This window comes from Columba livia, chromosome 4, assembly GCF_036013475.1.
Source record: "Columba livia isolate bColLiv1 breed racing homer chromosome 4, bColLiv1.pat.W.v2, whole genome shotgun sequence".
Lineage (NCBI taxonomy): Eukaryota > Metazoa > Chordata > Aves > Columbiformes > Columbidae > Columba > Columba livia.
In genome coordinates this window covers 15,920,864-15,929,080 of record NC_088605.1, presented here as the reverse complement: position 1 = coordinate 15,929,080, position 8,217 = coordinate 15,920,864, and the positions used below count along the sequence as shown (strand labels likewise).

General features: G+C 40.1%; 1 long non-coding RNA gene across 1 annotated transcript; it reads right to left on the bottom strand.

The window, feature by feature from the left end:
• Positions 1-407: 407 nt before the first annotated feature.
• LOC135579464 (uncharacterized) lies at positions 408-3,966 on the bottom strand. The gene is made up of 2 exons (XR_010472613.1): positions 3,568-3,966; positions 408-581 (listed from the first exon to the last, which is right to left on the bottom strand). It is a non-coding gene; the product is annotated as an uncharacterized LOC135579464 (long non-coding RNA).
• Positions 3,967-8,217: the final 4,251 nt, after the last annotated feature.

Genomic DNA, 8,217 nt, shown 5'->3' with positions numbered 1-8,217 from the left:
TATCTCCTTTAATGTACAAAATAATTCAGAAAGAAAAAATATAATAGATGAGATTAAACCCCTCCTCCATGTCCCCCCCATTGTTGTTTTTTTTTTTTCTGAGACCTCTTCTTTGCCCACTCCCCTGCAATTTTTCTTACAGTGCTGTTACTTTTACATGTGCAACATGTTCCCTTTGGAGTGAAATGTGTGTGCTGTTCCACAGTAATGGTCCAAAACAATGTACCCTGCAGAAGTGGTCATGTGGTTTTGACTTATTTCTGTATATTACTCCAGTAAGTAATGTTTATATGAAGTATAATGAACCACTTTTCACAATGAGGCAGAACCTTAAACTTCTTCAAAAATATAGTTAGCTAGCTGGATTAAAAAGCAAGCTGTATTTGATTTCTTATTAATTCCACCTCTTTTCTGCAGCAAAGTGAAAGTTTAATTATTGCAGGACATTTTGTATTTTTTCTTCTGTTTTCCAGACAACTCATCCTTCTTCTTGGAATGGGTATGTCTTCAATGGCTCATTATTGAGAATTCAAATCCAGAAATGTTCTTATCTTGGGTGACAACCATTGAACTGCTGGTATCTGCAAAGAACAGTTATAAAGGATTGAGTCAAAGGAAGGGGACTGCAAGTTCTTTTGAACGCATGCAGGAAAGCTATGCAAAAGATGGAAAAAAGGAGAGTTTGGTTTGATTAAATGCAGGTGTTATGAACATGGAGCAGAAGAAAAGACTTTATTAAGCTCAGGGGTTATTTAAAAATTTATGAGACTATAAAAAATACCAGCTCTTTTCCAATTAAAAGACAACCACCACCAACAGAAAAGGATTCTAGGAGCTGTGAAAGAGCAAGAGGTAGCAGCACTAAACAAATCTTGTTTTGCTTTATTTGTTTGCTTAAAGGGGCCTGGGAGCTGGCTCGGCCTTGCTACAGACATAGCCTCAATCACACTCCAGCTAAAATTCAGGGTCCCTCTTGCTTGTGGCACTGTTGCTCTTGCTGCAGAGTGACTTTGTAAGCTCTAAGCAGCCTTCTTGTCCCAGTTCATGTTTCTGCGATATTCTGAAGATGAAAAGCAACTTATTAATTGATACCCATTGTGAAAGTTGTCTGGCTTGAAAATTTCTTAGAGAGTGATCATATAATTTCAATTCTGGGTGGCCTCAAACTGTTTTTCGTGATATTCTTAAGGAAAAAGATGCATTGAGTTAGCAGCATGGTCTACTGGTGGGTGCATACCTATGAGTAATTTCTGCTTTTGGGGAGGTGGCTGTCTGTATTTCCACCTGTTCCAAGTGCTTGTTTTTCCTGTGATTTGTGCCTCTGGCATGAGATGACATTCCACCACCCACTCACCTCATGGCAGCCTTGGTGGCTGCCATTGACCTTTTCACAGTATTTTGTTCTGCAGTTATGATCTAGAAAGAGTTTCTACATTTCCATACTGATTCTTCTAGGTGGCCATGCTGTCCTCTGCTTAGCCTGCTCAGTGCTCACCTACCAGAGGACACGGCATTCCTTGCTCCACCGGCAGCAGAGGCCAACCTTTGATTTCAAGCTGTGAAAGTTTGTTCCTCTTAGACTCCAGTCACCGAATGCTTCCAGTTTGTGTGCTGGTATCAGCAAAGGTTTTCCAGTATCACAAAAGGGACTGAGACATCATCTAAAAATACCAATCCTATGACATCATTTAATTATTGTTTAATCAAAGAGAGACTTAGGGTGATAAAAATACTGGTAACATTGCAGGTGACAACACTTGTGCCTTTAAAAACAGTAGATTATTGCTTCTTTCTATGAATGAGAACATGGCAATGTAAGACCTCAGCAGCTTTATCACTGCTTTTCTCTTACACTTAGCATTGGAACTTATGAACTCTGCCAGTGTTTTGCAGGCACATCTACAATGCGTACTGAAGTCTGGTATGAAGAAACTTGTAGAAAGCCTGCCTTGAGTCGATTTTTCAGGGCCAGAAGTCTGAGATAACTGTGGGATCCGGGACCCACAGGAATAAGCTCTTACTTCAGTAAAATGGTATATGCTGAGAGTTTAATGATGCTATAGTCCTTCTTACAGCTATTCACAGAAGAAATTTATGGAGGATTTTTGGTGTCTGGATGAAGGAATAATTGTGATATTTTCCTTAATGACATTAGATGAAAGATCACTCCTGTCAAGTTCTGTACTCTTGAAATGCATGGAAATGAATTGTGTTGAAATTGAACATGAAGCAGAAACTGGCCAAAAGGAAGCATTGAACAACAAAAAAACCCACCTCCAAAAAACAGGGAGGAAAAAAAAATCTTTGCATGACTCTTCCACATGTAACATGGAACTAGTTGCTCATTCTCAGCAGTTACCCAATCAGTGTGTCTCACCTTGTAGAGTATGATTGCAATACATACATTTCCTAGGGAATTAGCAGTGTTAAATATTGATATTGCAGTGTTAAACCCATAGTAGCAGCAGTAACATTGAAGAAAATTCTTGCAGACTTCCAGCAAAGATTGAAGAGCTTCCACACAATTTGCCCAAATCATACTGCAAATCCATGTCTCCGAGAGTAAATGGCACTTTTTAGTACTTGGAAATTACATCTGGAAATAGTATTTTCTCTGCAGCCTAGAAAATCTAGTCTCTCAGCAACGCTGGCTCTCCAGCCTCTAGAATTGCTGCTTGAATGGATATATTGTGCAAAATCAGATTGATTTGGCATACAACAGGGTGCTCTCATCTCGTCACACAGAAAGCCAAATGCTTCATTAAATATTTTGCCAGTTCTACTTTTTAAAGACAGCACTTAACTGCACAGTTACTACAGCCATTACAATCCATTGAAGTACTGCAATAAATTGTCTGTCACCAGAATGGGAAAGTTTACATAATAGAACAAAATACAAGGTTTTATACTACTAGCCATTGAAAAAATATATATACATTTACACAGTTTGGATGTTGGATAAAAATTGCTGGTGTCACAGTATTACAGCCAGGACTGCAGTTAGAAAGTAGTATTAATAGTTATTGTCTTTCTCAAAAGAGTACTTTTAATTTCTGATCTTAAAGTGAATACTGCTACTTCTGAATCTGAGTACTTCAGTGAAAATGAAAGGGCCCAGTTCCTTTTTCTACAGCTAACTGTCCTAGGAAGTAGATGATAATCTAGAGTATGTATTTAGATATAAGGCCAAAGTTTTACCTCTTCTGATGCAGTTTTTCACCTGTTCCTCTCACCTCAGAAGTCGCTATGTGGATCTGCCTTTGCAGAAACATAGTGTGGAAAAGGGCCCAAGGAAAAGATAATGAAATCAAACCTGTTAGTTACAGACACCAATGTGTTCTTATTGCAAAGAGGTGTCCATGTCTGGTGGCCAGGTATGAAATGCATTCTAACGTTTGGAATGGAAGTAATGAGGCTGAAGCAGTGTTTCTTTCATTGAGAGAGGTGATGTCCACAGCCGGCAGGCAATTTACCAATTAGAGCTTCATAGGTCAAAGATAACGCATTCAGAAAAGCCAAGTCTTCTCATACAGCACAAGTACCACATCTTCATGACAAAGCACTTACCAGTGGAGGTGAGGTTGTGAAAGAGCTCTCTTTTCCAGATGGTTTAGAGGTGGAGCACTGGTACAGCAGCTTTCAGCTGGCAAAGGCTGCAACTGGGGAGGCAGAGTCTGCAGGCAAAAAAATGCTCAGCTGACTCCCAGCCAAGCAGGCAGTTTCAAAAGCCAACATCATTGCTGGTGATGTAGAAACAGGCAGGACTCTACTATGTGAAGACAGTGGGAAGGTGGTTTCAACAGGTTTGCACTGCCTCTGAGCAGGATTACTGCAGCCTCTGAAATTCCACGTCTGGTGATAAATAAAATTCAACAACTTTCATCAAGTATAAAGAAATTTCAGAAAATATGCATATAGATGTTTACAAAGACAAATAAATGCATTCCAAACTTCTTCCATTGATACTATTTCTTTAGACTCAAATGTTTTAGTGGTTTCTAGCAGTTTACTTTGTTACCTGAGGTGACCGATGGGACTTATTAGTTTTTGCCCAAGGTAGTCTGGGTGCGTCCTTGCAGCCTTGCAAAGGCTAGGCACGATACCCTTTAATTTTCATGGACAAGCCTGGCTGAATCACTGGAGAAGCCATCAGTGAGCTATTCATGAACAAGGACTTTTAAGGTATTATGCTCTCTCTCTATATTATGCACTTGTGTGGCCCTCTAATTATCATCCAATCATCAGAGCATCAAAGTGCCTCCCTTTGTTTACAGTCCTGAAAAGCTAGAGTCAGGTTTTATGAGCCTAACAACATATCAGGAACCGTAATTTCTTCTTCATATTACAGTATATTTTTTTAATCACATGAAAAGAAACTTTCTACCTAATCATTGCAATAAAGCTTTTGTGAGACTTTTAGAAAATTATTTTGTACTTGCACCGCTGAAAATTGATGCCAGGTCCTATTTATATGTTTAAAAATAAGTCCTTAAATCTTTTAAAGTACAGACAGATTGTGGGACTTCCCTGTAGGTGCCCTTGTTTATATTGCCAAAGTTGAGCTAGTGGTTGCAAAAACCCAGCAGCCAACTTACTAATGAGCTTGTTTTGACAGGACTGCATAGCTCATTGCTTATTAATGCACCGTGTTGCTGGCTGGATCATGCAACACTTTCGGGAACTGTACAAGTGATTCGAGAGACTATATCAAAAACAAGCTGCAAACATAATTTGGAATGAGGTTCACTGGTTTAACAATCCAGTTTACATATTTGGGCAAGGACTGTCATTTTTCCATGCACTGCTATTCTCTTCAGCTCAAAACTTTTAGAGTCTTCAGTACGTTGGGACAAATTTATCCTGGGGATAACTCTAATGAACTGAGTGAAGTCACACCAGGGATTCATTCAGCTCATTACTAACATCTTGTCTTCTACCAGCATGCTCTGCATTTCTCAGTTGACACACTCTGTGCTGTGATGAAGACAGAAATGGTCAGTTCGGTTTCCAGGCTCCTCTGTCTTTTCCATAGCAAGTTGGTTTTTGGAATTGTAAAATCAGAGCAGTGTAAGTGCTATGGGCTGAAAAGAGTGTGAAAACCCGGCAATATGACAAATACGATAGAGACAATTGCAATGACACCTTCTTTGAACAAACTGTTTCCTCTTATGGTGTTAGGTAATTCAAATTTTACATTTTGTTAAGATACCTGGGGATTCATGACACTTCCTTGGTCCTGTTGACTTTCATATGACTTCCTGTGGGATTTCTCACATGCATTATTTCTGGGGAGAACACTTTCGATCTAAAATGTATAAAGACTGATTAATATATGACATCAGCAATCTTTGACAACCTTGTAGAGTTGATCTGCTTGGCCTGAGTACTAATCTGGCATTATAGTCTCTACACTGGCTACTTGGGGATGTCGTCCAGCATGTTTTGCAAACCATTTTTATTAATTTATATTTTTAGTTTGCACAATGAAACTTCCAGATTAAATACAGTAGCTGTGCTTTATTCTTCTGTTAATGCAAATACATAGAGGAACTATAAAGGGAGACTAGAGAGTATGAAACTCTTTGTTAAAACCTTTTCTATTTTTTTAATTAAAATATTTATTACTGTGATTACATTTTATAGATATGTATACCTGTGTGTAGAAACACACAGAATTCATATATATGAATATATGCACACAAAGACATATGAACATCTTCTTCCCTGAGCATGTATGGCACTTGTATCTCATTAATTATATGGCATTGTCCTTAAAAATCACGAGGCATAACATTACACAAAACTTCGTCAGTACGTATCTGTCAAGACAACCTAAGTCTGGAGCTCCATGGCACCATGTCAGATCAAGTATTTGGCGATCAAGGCTTGAAAACCAAAAATCTATATGCCTATTCAGAGAACTGTGATTCTAAGGAATTTAAAATGTATCACTGAGTTTGTTCTACTTTTATAGGTTAAATGTATTATGACAGGTATTTCCTCTCATATTTGAGCTCCTGTAGTGCTATTGGGATGTAATGAATGACCAAAAAGGGTTTATCTGGTTTTTAGTTTTCATGATTATCTGAGAATCATCATCTCACATCTGCTTTGGTGGGCACAGAGGTGTTCATTTCTTGCTGATGGATGGGGTCACTTCCAGGGCTGACAGGAGACCATTGCAGTGAATGAGCAGGGCAGGCAGCATCTTTTGGTTTTGACCTCTTCAGCCCAAGAACTCCAGAACATCTTGTTTGTGTGGGTCTGACACATTCTTCTTAGGAGTTCTAAGAAATGTATTTATCTACAAGTCTATGTGTTTCTCTCTATATAAATATGTATGCACCCAACGGACTTGCCTGACCTTTTCTGTGAGTGACTTTTCAAAACAGTTATGGCAATATGGTCATCTTCACAGATGTCATTGGAATTACTTGAATATATGTGAAAGACAAACTTGGTTTTAAGTTAATATTAATTAATAGTATCAGTAGAAAAATGCAATTAGAAGACCTTCCAAACTTAGCAGGCTGACACTGTTTAATTGCAGGGTGACAATAAACCATGGCAGATGCTTTGTTAACCCTCTCTGCTGCCCCTCCCTCCTCACCCCCCCCCCTCCCCCCAGCTTCTGTTCCCCCTCCACACTAACACGCCCACAAGGCATTTGCTACCATCCATGAGTCACTATAGAGATTAAGTACTGGCCACTTCTCTCCTTCAGCAATGTCCAAAGCCAGCTGGATGGCTTTCACTTCTGCAAAATGACTTGATTCACCTTGTCCTTCAGTAGCTTCTGTAACTCATTGTGTGGGACTCCACACAGCAGCTTTCCACCTTCGATGTTTTCCTACAAGACGACAGGATCCATCTGTGAACAGTGCATATGGCTTTTCAGTCTCTGAAAGTTTATTACACAGTGGTGCTTCTTCAGCACGTGTTACTTCCTACTCATCTTTACTTTCTGGCCAGTCAGTAATCACTTCTAAGATCCTTGGGTGATTGTGACTCCCTTTTTGAGCTCGGTGTGTGATCAATGCAATCCACTTACTCCATGTAGCATCAGTTGCTTGATGCGTAGAGGGAACTTTCCCTTTGAACATGCAGGTCAGCACCGGCAGTTGAGGTGCTAGGAGGAGCTGTGCTTCAGTATCAATCACTTCTGAAGCAGCTTGGACCCCTCCATATGCTGCTAGTATCTCTTTTTCAGTTGGAGTATAGTTGGCCTCAGATTCTTTGTATCCTCGACCTCAAAAACCTAAGGCTCAACCTCAAGTTTCTCCTGATGCTTTCTGCCAGAGGATCCAGGTAGGGCCATTATCTCCAGCTGCAGTGTAGAGCACATTTTTAACATCTGGTCCAGTCCGAACTGGCCCAAGGGCCACCACGTGAGTTATTTCATGCTTAATTTGTTCAAAGGCTTGTCGTTGTTCAGGGCCCCACTCAAATTGGTTCTTTTTCTGAGTCACTCCATAGAGAGGGCTCAAAACCTGGCTGTAGTCAGGAATACGCATTCTCCGAAAACCTAAAATGCCCAAGAAAGTCTGTGTCTCCTTTTTATTAGGAGGTGGAGACACGGCTGCAATTTTGTTGATCACATCCATTGGGATCTGACGACGCCTATCTTGCCATTTTATTCCTAAAAACTGGATGTCCCATGTGGGTCCCTTGACCTTGCTTTGTTTTATGGCAAAACCAGTATTCAAAAGAATCTGAATTATTCTCTCACCTTTCTCAAAGACTTCTTTCGCTGTGTCACTCCATACAATGATGTCATCAATATATTGCAAGTGTTCTGCAGCTTTACCTTGTTCCAGCGTGGTTTGGATCAGTCCATGGCAGATGGTAGGACTGTGTTTCCATCCTGGGGCAAGCGATTCCATGTGTACTGGATGCCCCTCCAGGTGAAAGCAAACTGTGGCCTGCACTCTGCTCCTAAAGGAATAAAGAAAAATGCATAAGCACTGTCAGTTGTTGCATACAACTTAGATGCCTTTGACTGCAGTTCAAATTGCAGTTCTAGCACATCAGGCACAGCAGCATTCAATGATGGTGTAACTTCATTCAGGCCACAATACTCTACTGTTAGTCTCCACTCGTCACTAGACTTACGCACTGGCCAAACTGGGCTGTTAAAAGGTGAGCGAGTCTTACTGATCATACCTTGGCTTTCCACTTGAAGAATCAACTTCTGGATAGAAATTGAAGAGTCTTGAT